This window comes from Choloepus didactylus, assembly GCF_015220235.1.
Source record: "Choloepus didactylus isolate mChoDid1 chromosome 13 unlocalized genomic scaffold, mChoDid1.pri SUPER_13_unloc1, whole genome shotgun sequence".
NCBI classification, from domain to species: Eukaryota; Metazoa; Chordata; class Mammalia; order Pilosa; family Megalonychidae; genus Choloepus; species Choloepus didactylus.
In genome coordinates, this window is record NW_023637588.1 from 282,368 (window position 1) to 298,101 (window position 15,734).

The 15,734-nt window shown below is 35.6% G+C and overlaps 1 pseudogene; it reads left to right on the forward strand.

Moving 5' to 3' along the window:
- Window positions 1-516: 516 nt before the first annotated feature.
- LOC119524770 lies at window positions 517-1,444 on the forward strand (annotated as a pseudogene).
- Window positions 1,445-15,734: the final 14,290 nt, after the last annotated feature.

Below are 15,734 nucleotides of genomic sequence, written 5' to 3' on the forward strand. Positions count from 1 at the left end.
GTAATCTTACATAAGCATTTTTTCCATCACTTCAATGGAAAACTCAGAGAAAGGTATTATATATTGAAAACATTATTTTCTAGGATCCCTGGTTTGGATAAATCATTGAAGGAAGTTTTTCTTAAAGAATGAATTTGAAACCAGAGAGAGATAAAGCAAATTGCATAATGTTTACCTTCTTTCTGATGATATGTCCCTCCTTAAAGTGTGCAAGATGAGTTTAAGGAATCCTGTAAGCTTCTGTAGTTGTTAATGTTTTTCATGATTTTGTGTGACCTGTGAAGTAAACTGTGAGCCCTGTTCATCTGTATTCTACTATTTCGGAACTTCTCCTAAATGTCACACACAAAAAATACCTTATTTATTTATTGCCAGCAGTAGGTCTCCTAATTATTCTCATGTCTGCTTTTAGGAAAGAGCAAAACTGAATTTTGGATCCTATAATGGAGAATGACTTTTAGTTTAGTTTTAGTTTTGTTTTGTTTTTCATTTTCCCAACTGAAATAAAGTAGGGACATGGAAAAATGAAACTGGAGCACTATGTCAGAGTTCATCCTCCTGGGATTATCAGACCTCCCTGAGCTGATTGTCTTCCTCTTCCTGGTGTTCCTTCTCATCTATGGAGTCACAGTGATGGGCAACCTGGGCATGGTCACAGTGATCCACGTCAGCTCTCAGCTTCACACCTCCATGCACTTTTTCCTTAGCCACTTGGCCCTTGTGGATTTCTGCTACTCCACCATAATTGTGCCTAAGATGTTGGCCAATACCTTAGTGAAGGAAAAAAACATTTCCTTTCTGGGATGCTCTGTGCAATATTTGTTTTGCACATGTGTGGTCACTGAGATCATCCTGCTGGCTGTGATGGCCTATGACTGCTTTGTGGCCATCAGCTATCCACTGCTCTACATGATTATCATGTCCCAGAAACTCTGTATGGGACTGGTTTCTGTATTCTATCTCTGTGGAACAGTGAGTTCTCTGATTCACATATGTTTAGCTCTTGAGATCCCATGCTATAAATCAAATGTGATTAACCACTTTGATTTGCCACCTCTCTTATCTCTTGCTTGCTCTGATGTGTCCATCAATGGACTGTTGTTGTTTATTGTGGCCACTTTCTATGAGATCATCACCATCATGATCATCATCACCTCCTATATGTTTATTCTCATCACCATCCTGAGGATGCACTCTGCAGAGGGAAGGCACAAAGACTTTTCCACATTCACCTCCCAGCTTACAACCATTATTGTCTTCCATGGAACAATCCTTTTTTATTTATTGCAGACCCAGTTCTGACTACAGTCTGGAAACTGATAAAGTGGCCACAGTGTTCTATACTATAGTGATTCCCATGCTAATACCCCTGATCTATAGTCTAAGGAACAAGGATGTGAAAGCAGCTCTTGGGAAAATGGTGGGCTTCAAAATATATTGTTAGAGAATTTTTTTATAACAGGATCTGAGTTTCCAAAGTGGAAGATGGTAGAGGGGCAAAGTGGTTTGCAGTGTTAGAGTGGACAGAACAGTAAGGTGCTAGCTAGTTATGAATGAGTCTTTTTGATTCCTATATTTTTATGCCTTTTTACCTTCTACAAGTAACATGAATATATTTCAATGTGTTCATCCCCTATTTTTCTCTTTTTCAATCTGTTTTGCTTCAACTTTATATGAGAAATTGTACTACTAAGACATACATTTAGTTTGCCACAAAACCTTCATAAATATAATGAGTGGCTCATGAGAATTATGCTTTGTTTCCATAAATGTTATGGAAACTATAATTGTTTTCAAAATTGCATCCATGATTTTCAAAAATTAGATGTTTGTAATCATTTGTATAACCTTTATTATCAATAGCAGCATTTCTGACTCTCTTTTCAGTTTGTCTTTTAATTCTTTTCTTCATAGTTACTCTACAATATGACCATAGTGGATCAGATATATCTTGTAGCTCCTAAATGGACTTTCTAACTTCTGCTCATGTTCTTTGCAAGTGTCTGCTCTTGATGAACTCACTTTTTTCACCTTATATTAACATGCCTAAACCACACCTCTCTAACCAGTCACAATTAATATGCACCATTTGACACTTCAATTGAACTTCTATTTTGCTTCATGTTGGTTTACACATTATGTTTTCTTTTTTGAGAAGAGGCTTCTCTCTTACCAATAATGATGTGACAAATGCAATGTGCCTGAGTTCATGAAATTATGGGTTGGTGTTTTGACCATGATTTTTTCATTTGGTTAGTTTATAATTTCCTGATGTTTAAATGTTGGATAATACTTTCAGACTTACAGCATTATATTGAAATTAGATTATGACAACATATTTGACATACAACAATGCACTGGACCAGAAGAGGTATTTAGTTAATGTCTATTTAAACGAAGTCCTTGAGGCCTAGGGTTATTTATCTTTTTCTCTTTCACTACTATTAGCATATTATAGTTCTTCTTCATTTTTATTGCTTTAAACAGATGAGTGAAAAAATATTGGTGAATAAATGGTATGCCTATCAGACAATACATGAACTTAGAGCACTATATTGACTTTCAAGAATTGTAAATAGGCTTATAATTAAGCTAACAATGTCCAACATTGTCATGAGTATTATATCATTTAAGGTCTACTCACTAAAAACAATTCCCTAGGGGGATCTAATAAATGAAATCTTAGGTGTTGGAAGGCTGAAACAGCACAAAGGGGATACTATGCATTAATTTAAGGATTATTAACTGCAGGAAACAGCTGTAATACTTGATATTGAGAGACCATAAGGAAGAGGTATTGTTATCAGAATCTCAGAGCTTGGAGGAAGCTCTGCACTCAGCTGCTGTTAGGTCTTGAGGAAGGGGCATGGCTCTCAGGGTGTCTGAGCCTCTGATGATAGGTTAGGCCTCTGCAGTGCTCTGACCTCTAGTGGACGATCCAACAGGGACTTTGAACACCAAAATCTGCTGCTCCAATTCTGAAGAGAGTGATGAAATGATGAGAACCTGTTAGCCAGTGCCAAGTGTCTCTTTCTGTGGGATTTGCCTAAACAGTCATTAGGAGACAAAAAGTAATTCACTTTTCCCTCTCCTCTTCTCTCCACATCTTTCCAATCTTTCCATTCTCCTTCCTTCCCTTTTCACCTCCAGTTCCTCCACTTAGCAGAAACTAACAGGAAGACAGATAGCAATGTGTGTGGTGAATGCACTGTATGGAGTCCCTGAAACCTCTTCACAGCCCAAAGAATGGATAGGGAGATATGGAGATGGACAAGAGAAAACAAACACAACTTCAGAGGGACAGGAATGTGTAATGAAAGGAAGAGATTCTTTTAACTTCTCATCTTCTTAGTGTGACTAAATCTCTCTGGAAATGAACACTTAAGTAAGCATCAAGACTCTTTAGCCTTTACTTCATTGTATTACTCATAGATGCAGATGATACTTTGTAAGATTTGTAAACCATATGTGACTGGGAGAGTGGTAGTGTTGTGGATGGTCCCCCTTTAAGATCTAGGTAAGTGAAGTTTCATGGTTCGAACAGCAAATCTAATGCTTTCCTCATGATTTCTATAAAATAAGCAGTCTTTTGCATTTCTTGCATGTTTATAGGCATATTACAAAGGTGAAGTTCTACTGGAATTCTTGTTTCAAAGGGAATTTTAGTCATCAATAGAATATTTTCTTAGCATTTGGTGACCTTAGTGATACGATAGAACTGAAAGGATGATTTAAATTAGGAAGGGGCTGTTGGAGAGACATGCATGTCTGAGCCATAGAGATGTAGCTGTCACTTTCAACTTTACTTTCACATTTGATGTCTCTGGTCAAATAAAGTGACATATTCAATGTGCATGAAACACCAAGAAAACTATATAAAGGCACATTTTCACTATAGTAACATTTGAAAAATAATGTGGTTTCAGAAAATAATCTAATGCTAGGAATTGTTCACTTGGGTGTCAATGTGAAAATTAGGCACAGAAAAAAAGAGAAATTTGACAAATTTCATTTAAAAATATTTTGAATTATTCTCTGTGAGATTTCTGTTGAAGCACTTTGTCATATTTCTGCTTGATATTATTGTTATAATGATTTTCAAGGTATTTTATATTTGAAGAGGATTAATTCATAAGGAATATATTTGAAAAATTATCACAGTTTCATATATGCCATTTAATGCTATGCATTAGGCAGGCTCCTTGATGTATAGTTTATGTTTATGTATTTATATTCTTTTTTTACAATTTACATAATAAAATCAGTGAAAATAAATTGTAGTCTACATTTTATCTTTAATTTTATGCTTTTATAAACTTAAACTTTAATGTCTTAAACTTACTGACTTTTATGTGTTTTTGTATGTTTGCTGAATGATTTATTACTTACAAACTAATTGTTTAACTAGTCTTCCCAAATTGTTTACTAATTTCCACACTACTTATTGAGCATCCTTTCCTTTTCTGTTGGTCTTGATATATCCCTTAAAAATCCATCCTTATATAAACTATATTCTTAGTATTTATTTCCCCAAGGCCCTTGATTATATCACACATCCCCCACCTCATTTTCTATAATAAAGATAAAAGCTATTTAGTTATACAATGCCATTTTACACTCAGAGTGCAAAATTTTCTATGCTAGAACTGTGAAATATATTGGTACTATGCAAGGCAAGAAAATATACCTTCATTATTTTATTAGTCATTTTCATATTGTTACATACATAGAACAGTATTGTGACTCTAGCTAGGTGCTATAATCATTGGTGTGAGGAGGACATTTACAAACTGGAAAAAGATTAGACATCAACCTGAATGTGAACACATTGCAGAGTATCTTGCAAATGTTTCTCCAAAAAAATTTCATCTTCTTTGTTATTCGCAGGCCAAGAAGTCAGTTAACTCAACCATCTCAGCATTTGCACATCTCTGACTAAAATTTGCTTTTGAAAGGAAAAATCAATGACCATCAAAAAGTGATGTTCAGAACTCAAAAACTGATTTAACTGTTTCAATTTACAAAACCTGCTTAGGAACTGAGGAAACAGACTGCTGGCTTAATATAATCCATGTAATGAAGTTTTGTTACACTTCACCCAGCTGTTTAATTCTTTTGGAATCATATTAACGCTATTTGTATTATAATCAGAGCCATCTTTACAAATGTTGGGATTAGAGTCACTTCAGGATATTATAACCCAAGAGCAAACCACACTTTAAACTCCTAAAGTCAGTACAAACATACCTCATTTTAACACACTTTGTTTTATTGTGCTCTGTAAATATTGTGTATTTTTACAAGTTGAAGGTTCTTGAAAACCTTGCATAGAGGAAGTCTATCTGCATCACTTTTTTCCAAAAAAGTTCCCATTTGGGTGTCTGTGTCACACTTTAATGTGGAGACATTGTATTTCACATGCAATGCTTTTGCACACTAGTGTGTGTAAACATAACTTGTACATGCAATGGAAACCAAAAATTTCATGTGACTCACTTTATTGTGATTGTTTTATGGTGGTGGCATGGAATGAACCCACAGTATTTCTGAAGTATGCTGTAATAGCAATAGGACTATTCTGGTTTATTTATTTTGATTTTAGTTTTCAGTAAAGAATAATATTTAACTGAAAAATATCCAAAACAAACAAAGGACAATAGCAAAACTACAGGTTCTCTTAAAAGTTTTGCCTGTGTCACTAGCTATGATTTTAGACAAATCTATCAAAACTCTGTGGTCATAATTTCATCAATAACATTTATTTTGACAGACATGACATTGGAAAGAATAAATCTCAATTCAATCACAAATAAGTGCTTTGCAAACCAATGAGCATCTTAAACAGGTGGGGACACTGTGTCCAAGTGTCTGGACCACTATCTCTGAGATGATTCTCACTGTGTTTCCTTCTACTTTGTGTTCATTACCATTTCCTGCTTACAATCTTATATGATTCACTATGATTTAATGTATCCACAATAAATAAACTTTGTTAACTAAGCTATGACATAATGATTTCTTTTACTGTCTATTGCAAAATGGATCCTATCTCAGACATATCATTATGGATTAAAATATCTTAAAATCAATGAAATATGATATGACTTCAGAACTGTCAGGAAAAAGAGTAAGAATTCTCATAGTTCTCTGAAGGTATGAATGCTTTTCAGGTCATGATTATTTGATTCTTACACCAAAGATGGAAGACCGGTAATGAAATGAAGAAAGATCAGAAGAGTATAAGGTAAGATAAGAGTGTAGACCTAGGCCTGGGAGCAGCAATGACTAGATGGACTTAAACAATGGACATGTTCTTATACCTAGCATGAAGAGCATTATAGTTATGTCAAATGTTTCAGATAAATAAAATTAGGTTTAGGGATCTGTCTCAATAAATGTTAATAATATGCGCTCTTGAGTAGACATAGAAATGCGTGAGGAGAATACACAGGTGAAAGAAATGGATTGTGATCTCCAGGAACCCACAATCTAGTAAGAGAGAAAGCCATGTAAATGTGTACACAAATATGCACAACAGAGTGTGGTCTGAGAAATAAGTAAAGAATATATGATGAACAGAAATCATGAATATTAGACATATGAAATTGGTCTGATGGAATTAGAAAAATTTCCTGCAATGTACACACCTCAGCAGTTTTTGATGGATGATATCAACCAGGTTGATGGGACATTGCACAAATGTGCAGATAGTTGGAATCAAACATTGTATTATGTAAACCACAAAAGACGTGTTCAAGTCTCAATCTGTATTTTCATAGGTATGTACCCATTTTTAAATAGTATCTTTGAATATGTTCAGATATATTAGTGTATAAACTCACTTATGCATTGCATTTTCAAAGATCCTATTTAGTGATGACCAAATGCTATAAGGGAGTGGCCTTAATCCATCTTACTGGAGCCTTATAAATGGAAGAAATTCAGATCAGGGAAGACAGAAAAAAACAGGAGAAGCCACAGAGGGATAGCAGCATTTCTTGGAGGATTGTCATTACTAGGACTCCTGGAGAAATGTAGCCCCTTGATACCTTGCTGTTGGACTTATAGCCTTCAAAACCATGTGTTTTCATTTTGTAGCTGCTAATAGCATACAATGGGTTAACTTAAACAAAAGGGACTTTTTAGTTCACTGTTTTGCAGTAAGGAGAAGTCCAAAATCGAGGTGTCAGCAAGGCGATGTTTTCTCCTTAAATACTGTGTATTCTGGGGCTATCAGTCAGGGAATGTGGGTCCTTAGCTTTTTCATCACATGACAAAATTCATGGCAGTGTTTTCTTCTTTTTCTCTAGATCCCATTTACCTCCACCTTCTGGATGTTCCTCAAGGCTTTCTCTGTTTCTGAATTTCATTCTGCTTATATAACACTCCAGTAATCCCAATTAAAGCCCAACTTGACTCAAATGAGCCACAGCTTTATTGAAGTATCATCTTGAAGAGATCCTATTTACAATGGGTCCATGTGGACCAAGACCAAGTACATGTCCAAACTGGGGTACACAATTCAATGCACCACATCGCAAGAAAATAAATTGTGTTTTAGGCCAATCAGTTTATGGTATTTGCTATATCTGCTCTAAAAAACTAAGAATATATATCTTGATATTTATGAACCAAATACTTTTTACAGAAAAAATGGAGAGGATAATATTAAAAGAGAATGATGTGGATGCCATTTTTTCAAACTTGGACATATATCTATATCACTGGGAGTCACTCTTGCATACTTGGGAATGATTTGCCTATGACAGCTTTCACTTATTTATATTAATTTAATTTCTGCTTATTTAATTTAATTTTGGGTGGGATGAGTAATATATTCAGTGTCTACTTTCCCTCCTTTTCTCTCAGTCATTTACAAAATTGCCAGTATATCCTTCCAGAAGTTTTTATGCATATTCAAATATACAAATGTAAGTTGTTTTCTTTTGTATACAATTATTTTAGAGGCAGTGTGATGGGCAGATATAAGAGGAAAATCTATAGACAGGAAGACCATTTGGAGGCTTTTCAAGACTTTAAGTGTGAAATAGTTAAAGTATTATCTAAGGGAATATCAGTGATAAGAGAAAATCAGAATCAAGAACTTGGTGAAATAGTTAAAGTATTATCTAAGGGAATATCAGTGATAAGAGAAAATCAGAATCAAGAACTTGGTGAAAATTCTGTAACGGGAATACAGAATTCTGGATGACTTGGTGAAAACTATCTGATAAATCAGAAGAAAACATGACATAAAGCTATTAATAGGGGCAAAATATATCTTTATCAGTTATTTGAGATGTTGGCAATAAGATTAGAAACCTAATAAAACTGGTTCTAGCCTGAGATGTAGCTGCTTCTGGGGACACTAAGAAATCAGATTCTCAACATTTATCTTCCTGTCCTCAATGTATGTGAAGAGATACTATGCACCTAACACACTTGGCAGAAGATAACTGAGTAGAAGAGGGATCTAAAGATGGATCTTCCCACTAACTCAGTGTGGTTAGTGTCACCAAGGTTGTAGTTATACCTTGCAGAGGACAGGAACATGGAAGATACTTAAGAAATACTTTAAATTAAAAAGATTATTTCTGCTATTATTCCTTATTTTACAAAAAATTTTGGAGAATGTGGAAAGATAATGGAGCATGAGGAGAAAACTTTTAAACCTTAGCTATGTTTCATCTAAAATGTTTCCAAAACTTCAGTTGTTTTCATCCAGTGTTTCCAAGAGACTTGAATTATAGCAGAAAACAGTAGTTAATATTAATTGCTTGCTTCAGGTCCTCTGGAGAATAAGGCAACAGATTTTATCTAGAGTCCTGGTATCAAAGGGAGTTAGGTAGATAGGGGAATTTTAGCATTTCCAGCAAACAAGCTCTCCAGAGCCAGGAGGTGGGCTGCATTTTGTTCACAGACTCTGATAATTTATGGATATTCTATTAACATGTACAGTTTTGAGAAGATGCATTTGGGGAAGCAGTTCTTCATGGAAACAAAATAATTTTGGGGAAATTTCCAGCCACTATAGACATTGCCTATGTGGATATTTGGGGAAATAGGAATCAGAATTTTTCTAGTGAGTTTTGTGTAGAGGACCTGGCTTAGCTTAGCTCCTTAAATGCAGTTTTTCAACAACTATTTATTGGGAGTGGGAGAAAAAGTTTGGCCCTGACCTGAAATTTTTCAGCAATACATGTCTCCCTGTTTGTGATTTGTTTGAAAAGTTTTACAAGAGAGAATAGACAAGTATTTAAATAAAATTCACATGAAATGAATAAAATGAGCCTTCTGTAGGGATAAAATAAACAGACCCTACTCTCAATAGTATTTTAGAGCATGGAAAAAATGTTAGGACATTTGAAAAAAAGATGAAAGAAATTATGATGAGGAAGTTAGACATCACATTTCTTGAATTCAATTGTTAAAAATCCATATACTGCCCCTAATTTGGGAATAAAGAAACCATGATATTAAATATGCTTCTTAGTTGTAAATTGAATACAGAGAGTAGAAACATAAAGTCTACCATAGTCAAGGAAATAAGAAAGTCTATCTCAACATGGGGATATTATGAGCAGCCCCAATTTAAGGGATTATTTGACAATACCTGGAGACATTTTTCATTGCTGGGACTGAGTGGGGTGTATCCACCAGCATCTAGTGGGTACAGGCCAGGGATGTTGCTAAACGTGGCACAATGCAAAGACAGTTCCCACAACAATGAGTTTTTCTGTCCAATGGTGGTGACTTTGTGGAACGCAGAAACAGAGCACTAAGAAAGAATTTTATAAAATGAGGGTTGCCAGAAAAAGATTGTCTTCTGATTTGTCTTTAAATCTTTGGATATCTTCAGAGATAGGACCATTGAGAGTGCTGATCTTTGTGTGGGACCTCAGGCCTTTGCAGTTGAAACATCAGGAACATTTATTGGTTGCAGACCCAGAGATGACTGTACCAAACATGATAGTCTAGTAAGAGATCTTCATTCTAGAAATTCTAAGAGGATTCTTGGTGTGTGAAATTTACAGCACTAGAACCAGGAAAAAGTCCCAGGCTTTTGAATTGGTGGCCTTGAGATTCTGATTTGTTCTGGGTTTGCCAGATGTAGCAAATAAAAATACAAGATCCCCAATTTAATTAGAACTTCAGATTAATAATGAAACCATTGAAAATATGAGTATGCCCCAGGAAATATTTTGGATATACTTATACCAAAAAATTCTTTATGTCTCTGAAATTAAAATTTAATTGCGTGTCCTATGTTTTATCTGGCAGCCTTGCTTGGACACCAATTTGAGAAATCTCACCATTCTCTCTGTATTAATTGCTCCTTTTTTATAAATATATTTAGACTGTGGTGACACCTTAAGATTCTCATCCAACTTTTTAACAAGTAACACAGTTACATGATGCATATTCTAGATGCCTTGAAGGGAGAGAAGACTGCATGGTCTAAAAAAGGTTTTTAACATTTTCTAATTTTAATACTTTATACCACACTTTATCCTGAATGGGGATTTCTCTAAATTGCATTCCCCTATGTTTCATCTTGGCACAACTGTTTAAAACTCTCTGTGACAATAAACACTTTCATTGGACTAATTTCCATGGTTTTTCAGTAAAAAGTTAGTCTTATAAATGGTAAGAAAAAGAATAGCAAAATTAAACACTTGAAAATATGACCTTTACAGGATGAAAATTTTAATTTCTCACTTTGTAATGAATTTGGCATAGAGAAATGAGTATATGTTGGGGAGTAGCAGGATCTGAGTTGTAGTAGTAGGTTGATTATATAATATCTTTATGTCATTGGGAAAGTCATCCCTTATTTGGACTTCTGTTTGCTCATGTGTACAATACAGCAGTTTAATAGATATTTCTTTTTGAAAAACATAAATCAGTACTGACTTGATGTCTGACTTACTTGGCCAAAAATAGGAATGATGAGACAGTGCTAAACTTCTGTTTAAATTCTGGATTTAAATGATATAAGTAGGGCTTTTCTTTCTTTAGAATCACAATATACATGCATATCAATATAATGCAGAAATTAGTTGTAATTACAGAAGTTACTCTACATGCTTCCACTTTTCATTTGTTTTTGTAGGACAGACATAAGCAGTTCTTTCATTTTCTTTCCAGAACTCATGAGTTCAGTGAAATTGGAATGTCTTACATGAAGATTTAATTGCATGGTTAATATCCAAATTGCTTAATTTAATAATTACTGCACTTGCAAGTCTTTAAAATTACATTTCAGAATGTGAACATTAAGTTTTACAGTTCTCAAGAAAATAAAATTAATTAGTAATTCTATTTCTGAAATTTTATATATTCCAATCTTGGATACATAACACCTATCAGGATTATGACAGAGGTCAATTTTCCCTCTTTACACTCTACACAGAGAATAGTTCACTATGCTTCACAAATCCATCACACTACTTAATATTTATTTTGAATATTGATTTTCAGATTCTATCAACAGGTAATATGTTTTGGTAAAAGAAATATAACTGCTGGGCCCACATTTACCCTCTTGGGCATCTCAGGTTACCTAGAACTTTTGGCCCCTCTCTTTTTGGCATTTCTGGCCACATATAGTGTTACTGTTGTAGGTAATCTTGAAATAATTGTGATAACTAAAATTAAAACCCAAATTGCACACATGCATATTTTTCCTCAGCCATCTCTCATTTCTGATTTGTTCTGGGTTTGCCAGATGTAGCAAATAAAAATACAAGATCCCCAATTTAATTAGAACTTCAGATTAATAATGAAACCATTGAAAATATGAGTATGCCCCAGGAAATATTTTGGATATACTTATACCAAAAAATTCTTTATGTCTCTGAATTTACATCACTGCTCCCAGGATACTTGTGGGTCTACTTGTAGAAAATAGACCTATTTCATTTTTAGGATGTGTAGTATACTTCTTTGTATATTTTTATTCTTGTGAGACCAAACCCTTTGTATTAGCTGTGATGGTCTGTGACTTTTTGCAGCTATGTGAAACCCTGTGCTCTACACAGATGTCATGTCCCAGAAGCTCTTTGCCATGCTGATAGAAGAACTATATTTATGGGGAGTAACATGTTCCTTGAGACTCACATGCTCTGCTTTCAAATTATGTTTTTGTACTTTCAACACAATTAATTCTGTGAGCTCTGCTCATTGCTTTCTCTTTCCTGTTCTGCTACTTATCTCAACCAGTTGCTGCTTTTCTTCTTTGCCACTTTTAGTGAGGTGAGTACAGTAGTCATCATTCTCAACTCTTCTGTGTTCATTGTTGTCACCATCCTGAAGATGCATTCAGCCAGTGGGTGCCAGAAAACTTCCACCTGTTGTCACAACTGACTGCCATCACCATCTTCCACTGTACCATCCTCTTCCTCTACTGTGTGCCAAATTCCACCCAAAGTCTCCAAATCAAATTGGAGTTTGTTTTAAACATTGGTGATCCTGATGTGGACTCCTCTAATCTACAGTCTGTGAAATAAGGATGCCAGTAACACAGTCAGAAGAAAAGTGCACAGAAATTATTTTTCATATTGAACGCATTTCCTGGGAAATTTTTTCTTCAGTTATTGCATAACACCTTTCAATGAACTGACAATCATAAACTCTTAATGGTAGAAGGCAATTGGGTTCAGCATCAATTTTATTTCTACTTTTAAATTGATGAAAATAATGTGAAAATCTGACCATATTAAAGATAAATGGAAGACTGAGGTAGATGGTGGCACAGAGAGGAGTGGAAACTAGTTAGTCCCCCTAGAACAACTAATAAACAACCAGGAACAATTAGTAAAGAATCTGGAATAACTGAGGGGGGACAAACATGACTGTCCACTCATCATACACCAACCTGAATTGGGAGGAATGCCTAAGATCACAGCACAAAATCTGTAAGTAAAAACTGCAGACCTGAGCTGGGAGCCCCCTCCTTCAAAAGCCCAAACTGCCAAGCTTCATGGTGTTAGAAAGCAGCACTCTCCAAGCATGTCAATATAGCTCAGCTGAGCTCCAACTGGGGTTTTAATTAACAAACAAGGACTGCTCAATACAATCTATGAACCCCCAACAAGCAGATAGAGGCTTTTGATAATGACTGATCTTGGAGAGCCAGAGGACCACTCAGGGAGGGTGGGGAGCCCAGAGGAGCAGGTGCTGTCTCTGGACAATGGATGAAACTCAGAGTGGCTGTGAACCAGCTCTGAAGGAGGGATTTCTGTCCCTTTTTTGGCTCAGTGCATAAAGCCTCAGCCATTTTCAGTTCCCAGCATTCTGACCCAGACAAGGATGAAGATAACATAGGCAGGGAAACTATTCAAATGCCAATGACCTCTCCCTAGGGGGTATATCCTCCCTAAAAGGAAAGAGGTGGGGCCCAGCTCTACTACCTACCTTCTATTCGGAGCAAGACCCCAGAGCATGGTGGGAAACAGCCATGGGCCACACCTCCTTACACCAGTCCGGGGCTACAGGCTGGCAGGCATGACCGGCTGTGAAGAAAAGCACAGAGACTTGAGGCCTCACAGGGAGCATCAATCTCCTAAGTCACACCCTCAGGGAGATGTGATACTATTGCCTCCCTCTGAGACCTGAGTCTATTCTGGTCTGGAAAAACCTGATTGAGGTAACCAAGGAAACCAGATGTCTAGAAAACAGAAAACTACAACCTACATTAAGAAAAATGAAGGTATGGCCCAGTCAAAAGAAAAAACTTACACTTCAACTGTGATACAGGAATTTAAACAACTAATGTTAAATCAATTCATAAAGTTTATGGAAGATATGGCAAAAGAGAGGAAGCATACAATGAAAACACTGGGTGTACATAAGGTAGAAATCAAAAGTTAAAAAAAAAACAACTGGCAGAATCTATGGAAATGAAAGGCAGAACACAAGAGATGAAAGACACAATGGAGACATAGAAAAGCAGATCTCAAGAAGCAGAAGAAAACACTCAGGAACTGGAGAACAAAACACCTGAAATCGTACACACAAAAGAACAGATAGGGAAAAGAATGGAAAAATATGGGAAATGTCTTTGGTAATTAAATGACAACATGAAACACAGAAATGTACATGTCATAGGTCTGCCAGAAGGAGAAGAGAAGGGAGCAGGGGCAGAAGCAATAATAGAGAAAATAATCAAAGAAAATTTCCCATTACTTATGACAGACATAAAATTACAGATCCAAGAAGCACAGCATACCCCAAACAGAACAGATCTGAATAGGACTATGGCAAGAAACTTAATAATCAGATTATCAAATGTCAAAGATAAATAGAGAACCCTGAAACTAGTAAGAGAAGTGATACATCACATACAAAGAAAGCTTGATAAGACTATGTGCAGATTTCTCAAAAGAAACCATGGAGGCAAGAAGGAAGTGGTGTGATATGTTTAAGATACTGAGAGAGAAAAACCACCATCCAAGAATCCTATATCTAACAAAACTCTCCTTCAAATATGAGTATGAGCTTAAACTATTCTCTGACAGACAATGACAGAGTTTGTGAACAAGATATCTGCTCTACGGGAAAAACTAAAGGCAGCACTGCAGGAAGAAAGGAATGCTCAGGAGTGAGAGGTTTGGAACACAGTTTTGGGAGATAGCACAGCAATGTAAGTACACTGAAGAAAGATGACTGTGTGTATGGGTGAAAGAAGAAGGTTAGGAACATGTGGGTCACCAGAAGAAAAGAGGAAAGATAAAGACTGGGACTGTATAACTCAGGGAAACCTAGAGTGCTCATTGATTGTGATCAAAGGTACAAATATATTTTTACATAAGGTAGAACAAAGGAATGTCAACATTACAATATGTTAAAAATAGGGTGGGATTGGGGAAATAAAATCAATGCAAACTAGAGACTATAATTAACAGAAACAATGTACTATGCTTCCTTTAATATAACAAAGGCAATATACCAGAGATAAATGCATATGGGGGTGGGACATAGGGGAATGGTATAGGACTCTTGGCATTGATGATATTGTCTGACTTTATTCTAGTTTAGTTTAATGCCATCTTTCTTTTAGTTGCTTCCTAGATGTCATGTTTTGTTCTGTTTTTTTCTCTTTTTTTATCTTTTGTCTCTCTACCTTCTTTGACTCTTCCTCTTTTTTTGTGGAAGAAATGGAGATGTCCTTATTCAGAGTGGTGATGTTGGTGAATACATAAATACGCGACTATAAAGGGAATTGATGATTGTTTACTTAGGATGGAATGTATAGTATGTGAACAAAACTGTCTTAAAGAGTGGGTTGATGAAGAAATCTTGAGGGCACTATACTGAGTGAAATAAGACAGACACATAGGACAAATATTGCAGTGTCTCTCTGATATGAAATAATATGTAAACTTGTAGACATGAAATATAAGTTACCAGGATATAGAATGAAGCTAAAGAATGGGGAACAGTTGCTTATTACAAGCAGAATGTTCAACTAGGATGAACTTAAACATTTGGAATTATACAGAGGTTATGGTAGCACATTGTGAGAATGATGAACAGTGTTGAATGGTCTGTGAGTGGTGGAAAAGGGAAGCTCAAAAGTCATGTTTGTCACCAGAAGTAAAGTTGGTGGTTAAAAGATGGGAATGTATAAAACAGTGAATCTTTTGGTGGACAATGTCCATAATTAACTGTACAAATATTAGAAATCTCTCTCATGATCTAGAACAAATGTATGACACTATAACTAGAAGTTA